The sequence below is a fragment of the Herpailurus yagouaroundi genome, unplaced genomic scaffold (genome assembly GCF_014898765.1).
Source record: "Herpailurus yagouaroundi ecotype Mexico unplaced genomic scaffold, PumYag 186, whole genome shotgun sequence".
Lineage (NCBI taxonomy): Eukaryota > Metazoa > Chordata > Mammalia > Carnivora > Felidae > Herpailurus > Herpailurus yagouaroundi.
Genome location: NW_024412417.1, coordinates 28,509,527 through 28,531,027, shown reverse-complemented (window position 1 = coordinate 28,531,027; position 21,501 = coordinate 28,509,527). Strand labels below are relative to the sequence as shown.

At 38.2% G+C, this 21,501-nt stretch overlaps 1 long non-coding RNA gene across 5 annotated transcripts in view; it reads right to left on the bottom strand.

Annotated features, from left to right (window-relative positions):
* LOC121042900 (uncharacterized) overlaps positions 1 to 21,501 on the bottom strand; it is a 254,016-nt gene that overhangs the window by 29,332 nt on the left and 203,183 nt on the right. For 3 of the 5 annotated variants that reach the window (XR_005796516.1, XR_005796514.1, XR_005796515.1), the window contains exons 7-8: positions 15,641 to 16,001; positions 11,065 to 11,219 (exon numbers count right to left, since the gene is read on the bottom strand). This is a non-coding gene — a long non-coding RNA (uncharacterized LOC121042900). Of the gene's footprint in view, positions 1 to 4,181; positions 4,368 to 11,064; positions 11,220 to 15,640; positions 16,002 to 21,501 lie in introns of all 5 variants that reach the window. The other 2 variants (XR_005796517.1, XR_005796518.1) reach the window with 2 other exon arrangements.

Sequence of the window (21,501 nt, the reverse complement as noted above, 5' to 3'; positions counted from 1 at the left end):
TTTCTTTCTTTCTTTCTTTCTTTCTTTCTTTCTTTCTTTCTTTCTTTTTCTTTCCCCTTTCTTCCCTTTTCCTTTCTTTCTTTCTTTCTTTCTTTCTTTCTTTCTTTCTTTCTTTCTTTCTTTCTTTCTTTCTTTCTTGTAGAAAGAATATTTAACATGAGATTTACCCTTTTAACAAGTGTTTGACTGTACAGTACAGTATTATTAACTATAGGCATGATGTTGTACAGCAGATTTCTAGAATTTATTCACCTTCCATAACTGAAACTTTATACCCATTAAACAACTCCCCATTTCCCCTTCTCTAAAGCCTTAGCAATCACCATTCTACTCTCTGTTTTCCATGGGTTTGGCTATTTTAGATATCTCATATTAGTAGAATGATAAAGTATTTGTCCTTCTAGGACTGGCTCATTTCACTTAGCATAACAACCTGTAGGCACATCTGTGTTGTAGCATATTTCAGGATTTTCTTCTTTTTTAAGTTAAGGCTGAATAATATTCCATTGTACATTATACCACATATTCTTTATTCATCTGTCAGTGGACATTTGGGTTGTTTCCACATCTTGACTATTCTGACTAGTGCTGCAGTGAACACGACTTCAATCAAGGTTTGATCAGGGCTGTGGTCTCATCTGAAGACTTGACTGGGACAGGATCCACTTCCACACTCACAGTCTTGGAAAAATTCAATTTTCCAGCAGTTATTGGACTGAGGGCCTGCTTACAGCTGGCTATTGGCTAGAAACATTCCTGAATTCCTTGCCACATGCGCCTTCCCACTTGGCAGTATGCGAATTGAGAAGGCAATAGAGAGAATCTGCTAGCAAGATGGAAGTCAAAATTTTATGTCACCCAATTAAAGAAGTGACATCCTATAATTTTTTTTCTTATTCTAATGGTTACAAGTCACTAGGCAAGCCCACATTCAATGGGAAGGGATAGAAAGAGGGTGTGACTGCCAGGAGGCAGGGACCATTGGAAGACATACTGCAATATACCTGTCAATTTAGATCATTCTGATAGGAAGGAAAGAGCCTAGCTCTTTCACAAAACATTCTTTTTCTGTTTCTTTGAGGTATTCTTGCAATCTTAACAGGAGATTTCCCTCATGAAATTAGCTTTTACTTAAGCAAATATATTCCAAGAATGTGATATAGCTCTAACATTCTAACATGTTATGGGTAACAATAAGAAGCCAGACGGAAATCAAAGTTATTCATGAATAGCTGAATTGCAGAAAACCGGGAGAGTACATTCAATATTGGTGGACCAATATGGATACTGGATGTTGACAAACTTAAATCAACATATCTGCATTGAACATACTCTTTTGTATACAAAAGTAGAAACTTGAAATGTATTCGGAAAGAAATCAAATAGAATTAGACTTAAATGTATATATTTCAGTCATCTTTGCTGATATCGTTCATGCTTTCACTTTTAGCAAGAGCCATTATGCTTCTGCTTACAAATGTGATGAAGAAGAACTTGTTCCTTAAAGTAGAAATAAAAATGACTATAAAAATCAGAGTCCATGCTATTATTACTCACTCCTGACAGAGGTGTGCTTACAGAGTACAAAGGGCTGCCTTCCCTCTAATCTGAGGGGATGTTCCAGCCCACCAAATGAAAAATAAAGCTACTTTCAACAGCAACCAAGGAGTTAAGAAGCTGGGTATGAAATTGTGTCTCCCTCATTACCTGCAATGCATGGCTGAAATCATTTGAAGTAACGCCTGGAAATCTCTACTAAAACAATCACAAGGTGGGTTGGGAGTTTATGCCTTTTGACCAGGTCCACAGCCCACATTTGCCACAGAGAATTTTAATTGATATTATTCTAGAGAAGAATTCCTATGCTAGTATTAAATCAGGAAAAAAAACAATTGAACGCTGCATTATTCATCTTTCCAGCATAAATGAAAATAGAATGGATTTAGAGTAAAAAACTACTTTTCAGCAAGGAGAGGGCTTCTAAGTAACCAGACTATCAACTACAAGGATTGGGCCCAATATTACAAAAATATATGTGACAAATGAATAAAAATGTTATTTCTTTTCTGTTTTTCTAACAACTGCACTCAGATATCTGTAGGCTTTTTGAGGAGTTGTTGACTTTTTTTTTAAGTTTATTTATTTATTGTGTGAGAGAGAGAGAGAGAGAGAGAGCGTGGGAGGGGCAGAGAGAGAGGGAGAGAGAGAGAATCTCAAGCAGGCTCTGCACCATCAGTGCAGAGCCCAATACAGGGTTCAAACTCATGAATCCTGAGATCATGACTCAAATGGAAGCCTGATGCTCAACCAACTGAGCCACACAGGCTTCCCTAAAAATGTTATCTCTAAATCACTTTTTCCATAGCACAAATAAGGCAACTGCTTTTTCTTTGTACTATCTATGATTCCAAAACATTGCTTTTATCTTTTTATTTTTTAATTTCTTTAGAAAGAGAGAGTGAGCACATGTGCAAACACAAGTGGGGGAGGGACAGAGGGAAAGAGGGAGAGAATCCTAAGCAGGTTCCATGCTCAGCTCAGAGCCCAAAATGGGGCTGAATCTCATGACAGTGAGATCATGACCTGAGCTGAAACCAAGAGTCTGATGCTTAACTGATTGAGCCACTCAGGCACCCCTCCTTTTATTTTTATAAGTTTGGAATAAAAATTGTCAGGAGTGCTTGGGTGGTTCAGTCAGTTAAGTGTCGACTTCAGCTCAGGTCATGATCTGACCTGAGTTTGAGCCCCACATCAGTCTCTATGCTGACAGCTCAGAGCCTGGAGCCCACTTCAGATTCTGTGTCTCCCTCTCTCTCTCTCTCTGCCCCTCCCTGGCTTGCTCTCTCTCTCAAAATTAAATAAACACTAAAAAAGAGAAAAAAGAATCAAAATTATCAAGCCATTGAGTATACATCTATATGTATATGTATATCTATAGAGACAGATCATCGTACTGAAAGTTTTAACTAGTACCATTGTATATTATATGTCTTTGTGACCTGTCTCCAACTTTGTCTTTATGTTTTTATTGTGTCCTTCCAGGCAAAGTGGAGAGCTAAAAGTGACCCTGAATCCAGAATGTAATTATTCATATACGTAAGATTTCTTTTCTTCTTAGAATTTATCAGAGAAGTTATCTTTGTCAATGAAGATAAGAGACCATTTACATTTTCAAAAATGTAAAAGGCAAGGGGATTTGACATTTATTGAGCACCTAGTATGTGCCAACCTTTTTTTGATGTATATCCTTTCATTGAATGATCAGTCCTACGAGGAAGTACTGTTATCCCAACACGATAAATGAGAAAACAGAAGCTGAGAAGACACAGAAGGAAGAAAATGAACATTTGTTGAGCAAGTGAATACTAACATGAGGTGCACTCTATATTTATACACTCATTTAAATTTTCCATATGCATACCCATGTTATGGTTAAAAAAACCTGGGCTCAGAGTTGTTTAATAATTTACACAATATCATACACATAGTAAGCAATTAATTTGAACTAGAACTTGAGTGGATCTGATTCCTCATATTTTTCCCAATTATATCAAAATACTCCAGCATAAAATCCTTTAAATGTAGCTGCTAGCAGAGGCACTGAAAAATTTAGATGGCTTCCTCCTAGCTTATGAGGGAAAGGTTGCTATTTATAAAACTGTTGTGTTTCCCACCAGGGAAAGGCATCTGGGAACATTTCCAGAATTAAATTCATCCATAATTAAATAAATAAAATTAATAAGAGTAAATATTAGAAGCATCTTTCTTGGCTCAATTGTACATTCCAGTACAGGTACAGTCCCCAAATCTACTCTATTATAATTTCTTTGCCTTCTTTTTTCTTCCTACTAAAATTGTTGAACATTTATTCCTTCATTTGTTTTGTTTTTAACTCACCCATCTCCTGCTCTAGATTAAGAGTTCCTTGGAGTCAGGTACCTTGGTATATCTTAGACATCTAATACTGGCAATGACTGAATAAACAAATGAATTAATTAATAAACAAACAAGAAACAACAGGATACCAAGCCAAACTCATTACGTAGCTCTACTAAGCTTTGGAATAGTCTACAATATGGCACTCCCATTGAAGGTGATGTGATACCTCCAGGCTGCTTCAAGTTGTAGATTTAGCCTGGCAAGTGCTTAGGCAGGATTCAGTTTACTTGAGTAGTACCCACCTCTGTCCCAGCACCATTCAAGATGCTCCGTTCTCAGTTGCTGAGAGACTATAGTCCCTCCGACTCTATGGTTCTCTAGGGCATACTTCTCCAACTTCTCCTCATTCCTCTATTCCAAATACATAATTTTGTTTTGATGTTTGCAAAAATGTTAAACGTAGGCTTTCCTTTTGCTTAATAGAATGCCTACAGGAAATGGGGTAGAGGTTAAGAGCATGTCAGGTCAGACTAAACAGGTTCAAGACTATCATTTATTTATTAGCATGTGACCTTCAAAAAGCAGTATATCTAAGTTTCCGCTTCTCATGAGTAGATGGGGATAATACGAGTACCTACCTCCAAGGATTACTGTGGACATAATATGAGATGATGAACCAAATGCAGTGAGCATGACTCCTGACATATTAATGTTTTAATAAACAGAATGAGAATACAAAAGTGTCTTTTTTCTTTGGCTGTCTGGTTTATAAGTACTTAGGAATTAAAACCAAGAGAAAAGAGAAATCCCCTTTATCTTCCAAAAAAAAGTATTAATTGTGTAGTCTGGTTGCAAGGACAGGAATACCTATGGTTTGGCCCACCTTTAAATCCTGTGCCCATCCTGACACTGAGGCTGAGTGCTTTGGTTGGTGATGTAGGTGTTGGGACCTCCTCAAGGGTCTGGGGTGGGTAAGAGGGTGGAGAGGGGAGTGCTGTCTTACCCAAACCACATGGAGGCACTCACTAAGGGAAAACCAGACCAGAAAGGGCCTTAAAAGCTGCTCTGCATCCCTACAGGACTAAACTAACCAGGAATAACCAACGCAAGATGATGAAACCTTCAAATACCTGTTTTCTCATATTTAAAACCAAAATATTAAGATAAAAAAGAGAGACAATCCAATTCAAGGCCTGTTCTGATTTAATTTAATGGCCCCACAAAGGAATTCTTGCCGTAGAGGTTACAGAGTTGGGTCCAAGCAGTGTTACTGCAACGGACATATCCAGATATCCAAGTAGGTTAATAAGGCTTTTCTTTCATTGCCAATTTAGCTAAGAAAGAATTTCCTTGTAAGGACTCTTTCTACCATCTCCCATAAACTACCTAGATGCTTACTTCAAATTTCCACTTTGCCTATAGAGTCACACAGCCTTGAAAGGCATAGCTCCCCAAATTCACGCTAATACTTGCCCCTACAGGAAGTATGCAAATAAAAGGATCAATTTTCTTCTCTATGTGTCTGTTCTTATTATATTTCAATATGACCACATGTATTCCCTTGTTGGAGTAAAGAATAAGTAACAAAATTCAGAGAGACATAAATTGCCAATACATCCTAATGTAGCTTTGTTCTAGAAGTTGTTACAAAAGTAAAAGTCATATTGATGCCAAGCTCCATAGTACTTAAATCAGGCCATTTAACAGTCTGAGAATCATTTACCCATGAGTGGTAGTGGTGGTGGTGTTGTGTAAGTGTGTCAGTGCACCTGTATTTGTGTTTCCCTTATTCTCTCCCCTCACATTTCTTCTTACAAGAAATTTCTTCTCTCTATGATCCTATACCACTCAAGCCATCAAACATGGTGGAATGAACACAATACTTAGAAAATGTAACTTTGTTTCTTGAATAGAATATCAGACATACAAGCAATTTTTTAAATATGTTCACGTGAAAAGAGAAATAAGTAAATGTAGAAGGTAATTATGGAGGTCACAGAAAGTTTCTTTTCTCCTTTTGTTTTTAAATGAAACGTTCCTTTTCTGGTTACAAAGTACAAGAAAATTCTGGGAATATATTGGGATGACCATTAAAACAGGATACGAAATATGAAAATCTCAAGTAATAAATAACAAACACAAATAGATGGTCTGCCAGTTTGTCAACCTCGAAGCCAAGCATTATAGTCTGGGATCTAAAATGAATAAAGAGGTCATAGAAAAGGATACTGAGCCACACATACAAAGAAATCTCACTGAATTCTATTGTATTCTTAAGACATGGATATTTGTGTGGGTAGTGCATACACTGAAACATCACTTTTATTTAGTACCACCAATTTTGGAGGAGTACAGCACAAGAAATGAAAACCTGGAACCAATTAGAGATGTTCCCAGTTCTGGGTCGAGCCTGTTTTCCCTGGAGGTTCTACAAGCCTACAGCCAACATTACTTTTATCAAATAAAACAATGGTTTCACAAAATGAAAAGATCACTGGATATTGTAGACTACCTTTGGAAAAGGGTCTTATGAAAACATATCTCAATCATTTTACTTGACAGGGCAACTCCATTATTAAAAGTGTATCTATCTTTCAACAAATCTTGATTCATATCGGTAGCTTCCTTCCTAGTTCCAAAAGAGAATACTATCACCATGTGTTTACTATAGTAGAAAGGCTCTTATCATTGTATTATAAGTGGCCTGCTTCCTTAAAATTTGATCTTATTCCTTTCTTAAAGTCTAACTTAATATAATAATGTAATAGAATGTAACATAATGAATATAATATAATATAATATAATATGTACCTATTACATAATACAATGTAACATGTTTATATTTAAATTATTTAGATTATGTTTACTGTTATTCATATATTTATTTAACAGATAATACTTATATCTTATAATAATATAATTTATGAAATATATAACATAATATAATCTATATTACTTACCTAATATGTAGTTATAATATATTAAAACATATATTATATAAGTATCTATATATACATGCTTAATTATACCATTATGGGATGGACTGGAAATAGGGTTGAAAAAGAGTTCCCACTGAGATGTAATTCAGTGGGGTCATGGATTAAGACATCGCAGTTTTAGTAATTCCCCAATCACCAGTATCTCATTCACAAAGCATATTGCTTATAAATCTACCTCAGTTATCATCTTCTCTGAAGACACTTCCATGCCCATACTCTTACCACCAGAAACATAGAGCTACTTTAAAAAATTCCACCAATATTTTGCACAACGAAGTAAAATGCCAATGAACATACAGATAATAGCAGTCTTGCGCCAGCCATCTTGTACAAATTCTTATGATTACACTTGTCACATTGCACTGTAGTTGTTTATTTAATGCCAGTCTACACAGTGGGACTCTGACTTACCTGGGCATAAAGCCACATTCTACTCATTTTTGTATCCAGTGGCAGATACTGCCTGAACCAGGCCGCCATTACTGAGCCAATGCACATATCTCTCAGCTGCTGGCAGTCTCAGCTGCTGATGGCCCATAGCAATCTTTCTCCAGACGGTTCTCTTTGGCCAATAGGAGCCCAGAAATGCCCAAGAGGAGAGCCCTCATCAAAGGACTGGATGATTGAAGGATCCATGGGCCAACCTCTTGATTCAAGGTGGGAGGAGTCTGTGGTATTTTTCATGCCCTGCAGTTCCCATGGAGATCAGGGCTAGAGACTGCTGAACCCACATGCCTGCCTAGCTTTCTCCCCTTTCAGATCTGCTTCCTTCATTTCCTTCCAGGCTTCACCTGGAAACACCTCATCAGCTAATCACTCACACAAAACCCCCCATGTCAGACTATGCTTTTAGGAAATCTGACCTGAGACAGTGCGCAGTGATTTCTGTGACAAATGGTCTTTTCCTCCTATTAAACTCTGAGATCCATAAGAACAGAAAAGATGATTTATTCACCTCTTCGTATCTAGTCCCTAATTCAGTGCTGATAGTAAACACTCAAAAAAATTTTATAAATTGGAATTTATGTGAGTATATTTACCTCATTCCTTATTCTTTTCTTGGATTGAATAGATAAATCCTAGGAAAAGAGAGCCATGGGTTTAAGGATTATAATTGCCATTATCATTTAATACCAACCTTTCTCTAAGACCTAATGAATATGAATTGTCAGGAGAAGTAGTAAGCTCTGAAATGAGGGTGGTGGTAAAGATACCCCTCCTCCCAATTCTATCTTATAGTCATATACATAATTAAACAGTATCTCATTAAATGGATAGATTCTTTAACAGTAGCTAATGGCCATATATCAAACTGAATTTTCTTTTGTTTTCTTTTTCAGCTTCCCATGAGAACATTTTCCCATTCCTCACTTTCATCTTACTCCCATATTAAATCAGAATTAGGTTGGTAAATACAAAGCCAACTCTAGGAAGTAAAGATTTCTCAGTTGCATTTTCTCAGTTCCAACACAATATATCACCAGAGATTAAAACAAATATGGGGCTCTGGTCTCTACCGTATCTCTTGGAAATGGTCCTATTTCTCTTCACTATGGAAGATAGATCAGATTTCACCAAATGAATTAACAAAATCATTTAGAAGGACAAGAACTCCAACATTAATAAAAAACATGTATATATCTAAATTAATCCAAAGGCACAAGTTTCTCCATCAGTGTTTCTGCTTAGACCTATGTCTTACCGAGAAAGTGGCAGAATTGCCATGGGCAGAAAATAGAACAATACTCTCAACGTTCTAATTATAATTCCTGTTACTAACTGATTGCCTCAAAGTCTGGCCAAGAAAGCATAAAAATAATTGACTCTTCACCAATACATTTTGTTTTGAGGTAGACATAGCTTTCTGATGAGAAAAGGCTCATTAGGTTTCTATTACTCAAACTTGTGTCCAATAGACAAGATCCAATTCTTAACACAATGACAAAAAATGACTCAAATACCATCTCTAAGCGGATTCACTCCTTGGGAACATTGGTATTTGGTCAGCTCTTCTGCAAACCTCCAGCTATCAACTGTATCTCAATTACAGAGCTATGAACAAAACACGTGAGATGAGGTGGGGCAGGGGAGGCATGAGAAGGGCACAGGAATTCTAAAGAAAATTGGTCTTCAATATTGAATCAGCTGCCATTGCACCCAAGCGTGGGGCTGGATATGTTACGTTATCTCATCTACTCTTTACTATAACCCTGACAGGGCTGTATTTTTATCTTCATTTTATAAGTGATAAAAGTTGGCTTTACAGAGACCAGACAGCTTTTACAAGTCACATGGCTATTAAGTAGCACAGCTGGAATTCAAACCAGGGACTATCTCTTCCAAAGCCATCATCTTTTTTATTTTTTTTTTAATCATGTTTTAAATTTTTTTCCCCACATTTTATTTATTTTTGAGAGACAGAGAGAGACAGAGCATGAGCAGGGGAAGGGCAGAGAGAGAGGGAGACACAGAATCCGAAGCAGGCTCCAGGCTCTGAGCTGTCAGCACAGAGCCCGATGTGGGGCTCGAACCCACGAACCATGAGATCATGACCTGAGCCAAAGTCAGTTGCTTAACTGACTGAGCCACACAGGCGCCCCAAGCCCATCATCTTTTGACTTTATCACTCTTTATCCAGTTAGCTAGTATTCACTCAAGGTTTATTTTTCACTGAGCTCTTAAATATCCACATCTCTGTGACATGGGGGAGAAAACACTTTTGTGGACTCTTTCTTTATGACACCAGTACAACATTATACCCTTTTGATATATGACTTACTAACAAACAACCAGTGAATGATTTGTTCTAAGAAGCAATTCTATATCCTGAGTAAGACTAGGTGCAGTCTTCTTTAAAGTTATCAAAATGCATTAGTGACATGCGGTGGATGCTTTGAGGGCATGCCAAGGCTTTGGAATATGTCAGCAAATGAAGACAAATGAAGGTAATACTGGGTGCCCCCAATTTTGTGGATAAATGCCCATAGCAGACATAGGCATGTTCATAATTCCATGGCCCCCAAAGCCCTGGGGAAGTTCCAAAATGGTGCCTGATCTCCTGAGTCAGAAAAAAAGGGACTGAGGCTGGGTTCTATTCTAGAGGGAGATGGGGAGAAACCTGGGCTGCCACCCTCTGTTCTCTTTGTGAAGTGGTGTATGAAGTATCTGCTCTGAGTGAAGGATGTGAGACAAAGATGAGAGAACTTGGAGAGTTCTGGCAGAGGTTAAATGGCTTGGATTCACTGTCTTGGGGAATGAGAGAAAGGCTGACTGATGATGGTGGGACTATAATGTAAGCTCCATGAGATCAAGGAATTTTTCTCCTGGCTATCTCCTTGCTGTTTGCATATAGTAGATCTCAATATATATTTGTGGAATGAGCAAACTTGAAAGTATTTTTTTATGTTTATTTATTTTTTAGAAAGAGAAATACAGGGCATGAGCAGGGGAGGGGCTGAGAGAGAGGGAGACACAGAGTCTGAAGTAGGCTCTAGGCTCTGAGCTGGACACTGGGCTCTAACTCATGAATGGTGAGATCAGGATCTGAGCCAAAGTTGGATGCTTAATTGACTGAGCCACCCAAGTGCCCTGGAAGAAATTCTTGAATTGATTTTATACATCACAGTAGCCACAATATAATTTTAGAAATAAATTAAATTCCATTAATAGTATGAAATTGCCAATGAAATTGGCAACATCTCATGCCATATCATCTCTCATGTTCTTCTTAATGCCAACCAAAGAGTCTTTGTGCAGTTGAGGTCTGGACAAAATGACTATCAAGGGTGAATTACAGGTGTAAAGATCAGCGTGATGATTACCTGTATAGGGTGGTTACAGGTCACCTTCTCAAGCTTTGCCCTGGTGATGCTGAAGAGGTTAGTGAGTGTTCTGAAAGATTGTATGTAGATGAGTCTGAGGTCCTTTGGGAACACAGCTAGCCATTCTGCAGGCTCTGACCTGACATTTAACTTTTCTTCTCTAAAGGCCAGTGTTTCTCAGATGCTGCATCTGAACTATTCTTTTTCTTGTTCTAGAGCTTCTTAGTGCTCTGTGTTTTCTTCTTTTCTTTGAGGAGTTTCTAGCAAGATTCCAGAGGGTTGTCCTATCTTCCCTCCAACAGTTGCCCCAAAGTCTCAGGGCATTGTTTTGCAGGAGACTCTTAACTTCTGTAGGAAGCACTCACCTGGCCTAGAGATGTTGCATTGTGGTGATTTTAGGACTTGAGGTCTACCTTCTTCCTGGCTCCTCAACCTCTGGACCTCATCAACCTCCGGACCTCATCAGCCTTCGTGGCCTCCATTCCCTTAAGGCACCACTTCCTGTGTTCAGCTCCTGCTTCTGCCAGTGGCAGTAGGAAGAAGGGGGACAGCAATGTGGTGTATCAGACAAGTTTAAGCTTTCAAATTGTACTTGCAAACTTGACAAAGCACTTTATAATCTCCATATAAAACCAAGTTTAAAGCAAAGACTCTATTCTCATCTTCGAAGCTGAATCACAACCAATTACTTTTATTTTATTTTCAAATTTTTAATTTACATTCTAGTTACTTAGTATATGGTGCAATACTGGTTTCAGGAGTAGAATTCAGTGATTCATCACTTACATACAATACCCAGTACTCATTACAAGTGCCCTCCTAATGCCCATAACCCATTTAGCTCATCACCCACCCACCCACCTCCCTCCATCAGTTTTTTCCATATCTTTAAGTCTCTTATGGTTTGTTTCTCTTTTTCTTTTTTTCTCCTTCCCATATGTTCATCTGTTGTGTTTCTTAAATTCCACATATGAGTGGGGCGCCTGGGTGGCTCAGTCGGTTAAGTGTCTGACTTCGGCTCAGGTCATGATCTCATGGTCCATGAGTTCGAGCCCCACGTCGGGCTCTGTGCTGACAGCTCAGAGCCTGGAGCCTGCTTCAGATTCTGTGTCTCCCTCTCTCTCTGACCCTCCCCCGTTCATGCTCTGTCTCTGTCTGTCTCAAAAATAAATAAAACATTAGAAAAAATTAAAAATAAAATTCCACATATGAGTGAAATCATATGGTATTTGTCTTTCTCTGACTCACTTATTTCACTTAGCAAAATACACTCTAGCTCCATCTACATCACTGCAAGTGGTAAGATTTCATTATTTTAGATGGCTGAGTCATATTTCACCTTCATTATATGCATGTATGTTATTTCATTATACGTATGTATGTGTGTTTGTATTCATATACACACACATACCACATCTTCTTTATCCATTCATCAGTTGATGGACAGTTGGGCTCAATCTCATGAAGCATGAGATCATGACCTGAGCTGAAATCAAGAGTCGGGCGCTTGACCAACTCAGCCACCCAGGCACCCCCTTTTATTTTACTGTTTATTTTATTTGGGGTCTTTTGGGGTTCCATACAAATTTGAGGATTGTTTGTTCTAGCTCTGTGAAAAATGCTGGTGGTATTTTGATAGGGATTACATTAAATGTGTAGATTGCTTTGGGTAGTATGGACATTTTAACAATGTTTGTTCTTCCAATCCATGAGTATGGAATGCTTTTCCATTTCTTTGTGTCCTCTTCAATTTCTTCCATTATTGTTCTATAGTTTTCAGAGCACAGATCTTTTACCTCTTTCGTTAGGTTTATTCCTAGGTATCTTATTGCAATTGTCTGGGTGCAATTGCAAATGGGATCAATCCCTTTTCTGCTGCCTCACTACTGGTGTACAGAAATGCAACAGATTTCTATATGTTGATTTTATATTTTGCAACTTTGCTGAATTCATGTAATTAGTCCTAGCAATTTTTTGCTGGAGTCTTTTGGGTTTTCTACATATAGTATCATGTCATCTGAAAATAAATTACTTTCATTTCAAACAATAAATTCATCTTTTGCAGTATCCAGGATACCTCACTAATCCATTTCAGGTTTTCAGTATAGTACAGATCTGTCTACATTTGTAAACAAAAGACTTAGCTGCAAGAAAATGAAGAAAAGAACTAGGCCTGCAGTTTGGAGTTACATTCAAAAATCATTAAGCCAGAATTCATTTTAAACAAGTTTCTGCTAGATAGTATGGGTTCGGTGTGATTACTAGTTCTGGGAACCCATTATGAAACAAATAAAAGTTAAACATTGCCCTGGAAAATTGATACAGTGAGTTGAATTCATTTATCTATTCAACAGCAAATAGGGCTCAATTTTGGCAGGAAGAGTAGGATATCTGGGGAGAGGATGTTATCCCAAGGATGTAGGTGAGAACACATTATGTTAAGAAAAGTAAAAGGTACAGAGATGGAATCTTACACAATTATTCAGAGTGTGGCAGACTTATGTTATGTCAATTTAGCTCAGCTGGAACTGAATTTCACAAAATCCCCTTGCCTGCATAGTTTCTGGTTGGCATGAAGTAGCAGCCACACTCCTTTTGCATGCAGAAGGTGAAGGCAGGCAATGAGGCTCCTGGTAGCTTACACACGCTTGTGTAACCAGCTGCTTGCTGGCTTCCCACCTGGGGGTAGCACCCCCTCCTCTGGGTCCTGCACCTCCGGCCAGATCCTCATTTGGCTTCTCTGGCTCCTGGGCTAGGTGCAGATTTAGTTCCATAATGAAGGTCACTAGCTTCCTCCCATTATCCATGTGGCAGGAGGAGAGGCAGGAAGAGACTGCCATGGATGTTAAAAGCCTGCCCTCATGGGCTCCAGTCACCTCAGCTTTGTAGGTTCCTGTTCCTCCTCTCTTCCCTTCACATCTGATCTCCTTTTCAACTGCCTGCCTTGTGGATTTCCACCAGATCCAGAAGGAAACATCTTATATAATAGTTTAACCATATCCCACAACTGTGTAAGGCCTAGTCACCATTATAGATCCCTTATTTATAATATAATCCCTATTTAAAATATAGATCCTTATTTTGGAGGTTTTGTGTTTCTCCGATCACAGTCTTGGTTAAACACAGGGTGATATTATTAGAATGGAGAAAATTGGGAAGATCATTGGATAAATCATCTATAATTTCTCAGAAGAAAGGCAATGACTTTGACTAAGCTCTTGTTGGCATAAAGTTCTCCACGGTGCTCAACAAGGTAAACCAATGTTTTTTAAGACCTTCAGTATCTTCATATAACTTTATACATGCTATTAAAGTTGTTAGTCACACACTTTTATTTTTTTTTATTTTTTAATTTTTTTTAGTGTTTATTTATTTTTGAGAGACAGAGAGAGACAGCATGAGTGGGAGAGGGCAGAGAGAGAGAGAGAGAGAGGGAGACCCAGAATATGAAGCAGGCTCCAGGCTCTGAGCTGTCAGCCCAGAGCCCGATGTGGGCTTGAACTCACAGACTGTGAGATCATGACTTGAGCCGAAGTCGGATGCTCAACCGACTGAGCCACCCAGGCGCCCCACACACTTTTAGATCATACACAATAGATTATATTTATGTGTATTTATGGCTAACATTTCAAATATATCCAGTGTTTGACATTATCTAGGTGATACCGCCATTCTTAGTAGCTGATGTTCAATATTTAAGATTCTGCTTTGTATACCACTCTTGCTGTGTATTTGTATCTGTGACCTGACTTTTTTCTCAAAATAATTCTGAGAGGTCAGAAAAGAGCCAGTAAGAAGTTGGGGTTTGGCACAGAAGAAGAGGACAAACATTTCCGAAGCCCATGCTGTCACATTTGCACTTTATAATTTCAATTAATTTTCACAAACCTTTCTGGTCAGTTTCTTACTCCTATTTTGAAGTTGGGCACTGAGAATCAGAGAATAAAGTGTCTTGTTCAACATCTCACACCCAACAAAAAACTGCTTTTCCTTAAAAGTGAGTGAAACCATAACCATACCAATGGAAAAATTGGAATAACCTTTAGAACCCGAAAACTTTCAGGTGCTATGCATCAATAAAAGTAGGAAGATAAGAAGCAAACAGAATCATATAACAAGGATTCAGTATTTGACATGTGGGCACAGCAACAAAAAACAGTGATAAACATTTTCATCTCTTGATAATAAAAGCTTTGCTGGTAGTAAACTATTTACAGTATACTTAATACATCAGAAAGCTGTTACATTTTTAATATGTAAAATGAATAAAATGGAAAAAAAATGCCCAAGCTAGAGTTAAACACTAGGCCACAAAACTTCCAAGTGTCATCTAATGACTAGGGAGGAAGTGTGTATTTTAATGAAAAAAATCCCCAACGTATAACACCTAGAATTTTCATTTCAGCAATTGTCCCTTTAATATTGAGACCCTTTGTCTATTCCAGAGGGGTAATGGCAGGTAGAATTTTACCTGAAATCCCCTTAAGTTTCCAGTTCTCATGGTTACTTCCTCCTCAAATTTCTTTCAACACTAATCAATGGCACCTCGTTACAATCTCAGTGAAAGTTTGAACAAAAGGACCCATTTCCCAATGGTTGTAAAAATAAATGGAACATGAGGGGAAGTTACACTTTATACCGAAGTAGAGTCACAGAATTGTAGTGGCATTGAAGATTGATTCCCTATCTTTTACAAGTGACTTAACTGAAAATAAGAGAGTTTTAGTCATTAAATTCAAAAGTGAGTTCAGGTTTATGGACGCACTAAACGTACACAATTTTGTGAGGAATTTTTTAAAAAAATAAAATCAAAATACAAAATTACATATAGGACTTTGGGTGTGGCTCATGAAAATGAGGGTTTAACATTCCAACCAGATCTGAATGAGGTGAAATCCAACTTGAAAAAGCAAAAGCCAAAAGTGTTCAACAAGCTGGTACCTGGAAGTGCACGGAAGCAGAGGGGCATCAGGAACAACTGGAACCAGAAACATGAACCTCACTGGGATTGTTTCTGTCTCTGTTTCTCTCCATAGGTAGGCCTTATTCCCTCTCACTGTAAACCAGCACTCTTCAGAAGCAGGCAAATATGGCTACTGATAGTTCTTAAATTACATATCACAAAGTTTCAACCACTGAGATGCCAAGAGGCTCTCTGGGCCAAATCCAATGCTAGAGAAGGACCTTAGTTGATCTGGTTGGGTCCAAGTTAACTGCTGTCAGTGGAGCTGAGTCTTATAAGAACATGGAGATAACCACAGGCACACACTCAGCATAGAAAAGAATCTGTGCCAAGAAGAATCTGGAAAGACAAAACAACCCTCCATAAATTATTTGCTCAATGCTGAATAGCTAATAAGAAGTATATTCAGAATCATAAACTAAGGGTTCATTTCTAGAACATTTTTTTCTCTAAATATTATAGCAGATACTAAAAATATTAATTTTCCTGGCTCAGAATTTTTGTTTTCTTGGCATAGAAAATTATCAGAATACACAAACCAAAATAAGACCCAACAAAAATAAGCTTAATTTTTACATTCAAAGGCAATTTAGAGTTCCTCTGAATGAGCATTATACACATTGATTCTCATTTAGAGACTTATTAAGAAAACACGACATTTGGGTTAAGCATGTATTATCTATTAACTTATACTAGAAACTTCCTTCTTTCTGCTATTCTGATGTAATTTGTTTACTTATTATCTCTTTATCATAGATATAGAATAGATGAAAAAGTGCTAATTGGCTGTGCTCTGTGATAAATGAAAGATTCTTGCACAGTGCTTTGATATGTAAATAGCATAACTACAAGTTTATTAAAGCCACATTTTTTTAGAACAAATAGCATATTGCTAAACATTTCAGACTAAAAATTTCCTGCATAAGGAAGTCGCTATTGATTTATATTTCCTAGTTAAGTAATTCTCTATCGATTTATATTTCTTTGCCTGAAACAAAGTGCCTCAATCATTGGAAAAATTAAAAGGAGGAGAATTGAAAATGGGAAATTTTGACACAATATATTACAATAGAAAGAAAACCCCAGGCCTTTCCTTTTCTTTCTTTAACTAAGCTTTAGCAGCATCTTTTTATTTTAATTTTTAAATTAATAAATTTCCATTGTTCTTGATTAGTTCCAAGAATTCTTCTCTACCTGGAAACATGACGTATGTTGAAGGCAATCCTGGAAAGGATTTGTAATAGTGCCTAAACCATGCCACTACGCTTAAGATGAGAAAAGATGGAGCTTGAAAATAAGTAATGGATTTCAGAGTTCAGCTCTTTCCTACCAGTGAGACTTTCTCTGGATTAGACTCAGCCTTACAGTCTGGTGAGGCATGGCCAAGGCTACATCTGTTGTACTGTGTGCTGTTAGGCAAGAGCAAAAAGTCTCAATTCAGAAGCTGGAGAAAAGAGTAGGATACTAAAACCAAGGGTAGCAGACGCCAAACCAAACTGAAGGCCTATGAATTATCTTCTAGATGAGTAAGAGAGCAACATCTGTTCATACTCATAAATCAAATCCTGCCCAGCAGGCTCAGGGCATGGGGTTCCTTTCACAGAAGCACAGGATGGGACACATGAAGAGAATGGATGACAGTGTGATCCTTCACACTGATGTGCCATAGAGCAACAGTAAATAAGGTGTCCAGGAAACAGGGGCCCACAGAACTGTGAGCCAGTCAGAAACCAGAACTGAGTTCATACTACCTGGTAAATTCTATTGGCACAAGATAGGGAGCCAATTTGAAAGCAAAGCCACAAATGTGCAAGTTTGCCAGATTCTTTAAAATACAATTATAATCACTGATCAAAGGACGGATTTAACATAAACAACCTGGAGAAGACTCGTGATCATATTTGAACATTTTAAATTTCACCTACCTACACAATAGCATTACCTTCAGGATGTTGTCTTTTAATAAAAAGCCTTTTCCTCCCTCTCACACTTAGAAGAATATGTTGTTTGTCATTTGTGCATATTGTATCTTTGTTTTTTCTTGAATTGCTCCATTTTCTTTTCTGATATCATACTAAGTGCTCATGATTTAGAATAATATGACAGATGTGTTTAGTGTGGCAGAAAGTCTCCATTTTTCACTCGCAGTTTACTTTTCACCTATCTCAGCCTTAACCTGCGCCCAAGAAGAATGACCTCCACCAACTGGGGCTCCTGAGCTCTCTTGCCCTCTGGCTTCCAGTTGGGTTTGGCCATTAAGAAGTACAGACATGAAGAGCACCTGGGTGGCTCAGTCAGTTAATTAAGCTCCAACTTCAGCTTAGGTCATGATCTCATGGTTGGTGAATTTGATCCCCATTTTGGGCTCACTGCTATCGGCCTGTCAGTGCAGAGCCCACTTTGGATCTTCTCTCCCCCTCTCTTGGTCCCTTCCCCGCTTGTGCTTTCCCAAAAATAAACATTTACAAAAAGAAGAAGAAGAAGAGGAAGAAGAAGAAGAAGAAGAAGAAGAAGAAGAAGAAGAAGAAGGAGGAGGAGGAGTAGGGGAGGAGTAGGGGAAGAGCAGGGGGAGGAGGAGGGGGAGGAGGAGAAGGAGAAGGAGAAGGAGAAGGAGAAGGAGAGAATTAAGATCAGATAATAAGAGAAGAGACAGGTAGGAGTATTTTACTCTTACTCTCTTCCAACCAGACAGTAGTTTAGCAGGTGTTGTGTTCCTCTTAAGTGAGTATCTCAGATGGCCCCTGTCAGATGGCTGCAGCTTTCTCCAGATTCCAGAGGTAGTCTCTTTGACCTTGTTTGTGTCATCTTGATGGTGGGAGTAGCTTCCTGTCACTGCTAGTCTTAGAGGGCTTTGCTACCCTTTTTGAATCACTTAACCTTGCGACACCTTGGTACAGATGCTCTTTATTATATTTTCTTAAATTATTCTTATATGTGTAACATCTCCTTTTCTTCTAGAACTCTCATTAATATAGTTAGCAAAGAAATATCATTTACAGGGCACCTGGGTGGTTCAGTTGTTTGAGCGTCCAACTCTTGATTCTGGCTTGGGTCATCATCCCAGGGTCATGGGATCGACCCCCACAGCAGGCTACACTGAGTGTGGAGCCTGTTTGAGATTCTCTTTCCCTTTACCCCTCTCCTGCTTGCACGTGCTCTCTCTCTCTCAAATAAATAAATAAAAATTTTAAGAAGTATCATGTACCACAATACCCAATCTGAAGAAGCATCAATCTATTACAAGCAAAGTCAATGCAAAGTACAAGGACAATCATCCCACAGATGAGAGGGAAGATTTCCAGAAAGCAGTATGGTGTAGTGGAGGAGTCCCTTGTTTTTCATACCAGGGTTCAAATTCTGGTTCTGCCTCTTGCTAGATCCATGAACTAGAACAAATCTTTTAGTTTCTCAAAATCTGTTTCTCTTAATAAGACGAGACTAATAATAACATCTCTCTCATAAATTTGTTGCTAAGATTCAACAAGATAATTTGGTTTAATTTCGTAGTATGACATTGGCATTAAGACTGATAGCCTGGCAGCTATGATGGAAGCCATGTTTTTAAAATGATGCTTCCAGGGATGAGACATCAACTGAGAAGTATAATCTAAACACTTAAAGGATGACTTATAGTGTCCTATGCTAAGAAACATCCATAGCGCTACTTTACTCAGTTTATTAACTGCTACCAAACAATAATATGCAACATCCTGGATTATCATCTAGTCTCAAATCTGATAAAATTCCCAGCCTTGAAAATCCCCTTCCTCTATGCTCAAAAGATACAGCCTAGAGGTGAATATGTTAAAGATGGTGGCAATGATGAGATCTCTTACTGAGATTAATTACTGACATTCATTCTTACTGAGACTAACTATATGATAGTGCTCACTATTCTAAGAATTTGATACATTTTAAATCTTTCAAGCCTCATAACAGGTAACGTATATCATTATTTTCTCATTTTATAGGAAGAGCAATTGAGGCAAAGATTAAATAACCTGCCCATGGTCACATCTAGTAACTGGCAGAAAGGAAGTTTGAACCCTGGAGCCGAGGCTTCAACACTCATGTGCTAAAGCACCCAGCTATACTGCCTCACCCGGCAATTTCTACCCCATTTTTTGATGCTATGGACATCTGGGTTCCATCTTCAGGAATACAAACATTTAACTTAGAATTATAACACCACTGACAAATTTTTGTCAAGCAAGCACTTTGCAGAGCAAATATCATTAGGCCAGTTTAATTTATTATTGAATTTTCTATTCAGCACAGTTAAAACATTTTTATGTTTACTTTATTGAAATTATATTCATCAGGATCTTTTTTCTGTAAACTGTACACTGAACATCTGATTTATTGGTCAGTCATTTTGTCCATATAAAATGTGACTGATTATAGCTCCTACCCAGAGTACTTTTCTTTTATGGTTATTATAATAGAGCTTCAACAGACTCACATCTAATTTACATGAATTCAATCAGCTTGGCCAAAAATTAAAATAAATCTAAGAGTTTCTGTGATTTCCCAAATCCACCTCCAAGGGATTTTTATACATGAAAAGGTTTCATACGTGGTGAGGATAGAAGTGAGTAGTGATTCCTCCAAGAAGAAATTAAGGAATTAACTTGGGGTGGGAAGAGGAGGGTGTTGATGAGAAACAGTTTATTAACGTAATCTCAAAATATCTCCCTACGAATCACAATTTGCAAAAGCTATAATTTGCTATACAGTGGAGAAATAAACAACACCTCAACCAACTGATGGAAATTAGCCTCATGAATATAGGACAGGCATGACATGCCTACATGATAGCCTAAGAAGGACAGGCAGCACTTAATTTAGCAATCCTGCCAAAAAATACATAACCAGAATCACATTATGGGGAGACACTAGGTAAACCGCCTTCAAAGGCAGTTTGTAAAACCACTGGCCTTTATTCTTCAAAATTATCAAGGTCCCGAAAGACAAAATAGGGTAAGGAGCCATTCCAAATTAAATAAGAATGATAACTAAGTGCAATACATGATCATAGTCTAGCTTCTGGAGAAAAACTGCTGCGAATGACATAATGGGGATAATCGACAAAACTGGAAATGAACTAGGGACGCCTGGGTGGCTCAGTTGGTTAAGCGTCCAACTTTGGCTCAGGTCATGATCTCACAGTTTGTGGGTTTGAGCCCCGCGTCCGGCTCTGTGCTGACAGCTCTGAGCCTGGAGCCTGGAGCCTGCTTTGGATTCTGTGTGTGTGTCTCTCTCTCTGCCCCTCCCCTGATCTCTCTCTCTCTCAAAAATAAATGAGGATTAAAAAAAGAAGAAGCGCTCAATTGAGGTGAAAGGTGGTTTTCTGATTTTAAAATTCATATCAGATTTTGGGGTGCGTGGGTGGCTCAGTCGGTTGAGCCTCTGACTTCGGCTCAGGTCACGATCTCATGGCTTGTGAGTTCAAGCCCTGCGTTGGGCTCTGTGCTGACAGCTCAGGGCCTGGAGCCTCCTTCGGATTCTGTCTCCCTCTCTCTCTGTTCTTCCCCTGCTCTCACTCTGTCTCTCACTTTCTCAAAAATAAATAAAGATTAAAAAAAATTTTTTTAACAATTTAGACCTGCAAAAACTGATCTCGAAAAAGTGGACTTTCTAGAAATGCACTGAAGTAACACCTTCTAAGAACTGGTTTTAAGTACTCTAAAATGAGTTGAAAATCATGTAGAGTAAAAATGACCCTGGAAAATCTCTAAATTGCCCATAAATGTAGACTACACACATTTTTGGTAAATACCCCTGTACAGTAATATGTATGTACAACTGGATAATGTATACAATATGCAATTTCATGGAA